Source organism: Odontomachus brunneus, unplaced genomic scaffold (genome assembly GCF_010583005.1).
Source record: "Odontomachus brunneus isolate Ranch 3 - 2012 unplaced genomic scaffold, Obru_v1 Obru_scaffold_245, whole genome shotgun sequence".
NCBI lineage: Eukaryota > Metazoa > Arthropoda > Insecta > Hymenoptera > Formicidae > Odontomachus > Odontomachus brunneus.
This window is the reverse complement of record NW_022639695.1, coordinates 185,228-185,492: the sequence shown is the minus strand read 5'-3', so window position 1 is coordinate 185,492 and position 265 is coordinate 185,228. Positions and strand designations below refer to the sequence as shown.

At 41.1% G+C, this 265-nt stretch overlaps 1 protein-coding gene across 5 annotated transcripts in view; it reads right to left on the bottom strand.

Annotated features, from left to right (window-relative positions):
* Positions 1 to 265, bottom strand: part of LOC116852663 (low-density lipoprotein receptor-like) — a 229,263-nt gene that overhangs the window by 89,726 nt on the left and 139,272 nt on the right. The gene's annotated exons all lie outside the window — the stretch shown is intronic.

Below are 265 nucleotides of genomic sequence, written 5' to 3'. Positions count from 1 at the left end.
TATATCCATTTTTCATCGCCAGTCACTATGCGCCACAAAAAACTTTTCTTTTTCTGCCTGGCGAGCAGAGTAATAGAGATGTTTAAGCGATTCGCAGTGGCATTTGCGGTTATTATTAATTCGTGTGGTACCCATTTTCCCTCCCATTGCATGTAGACGTTTGGAAATAGCCATCGGAGTAACATTTAATGCTGCAGACAATTCTTGGAGCGTTTGAGTAGAGTTTTCGTCCAATAATGCCTGCAAATCGGTGTCTTCAAACTTT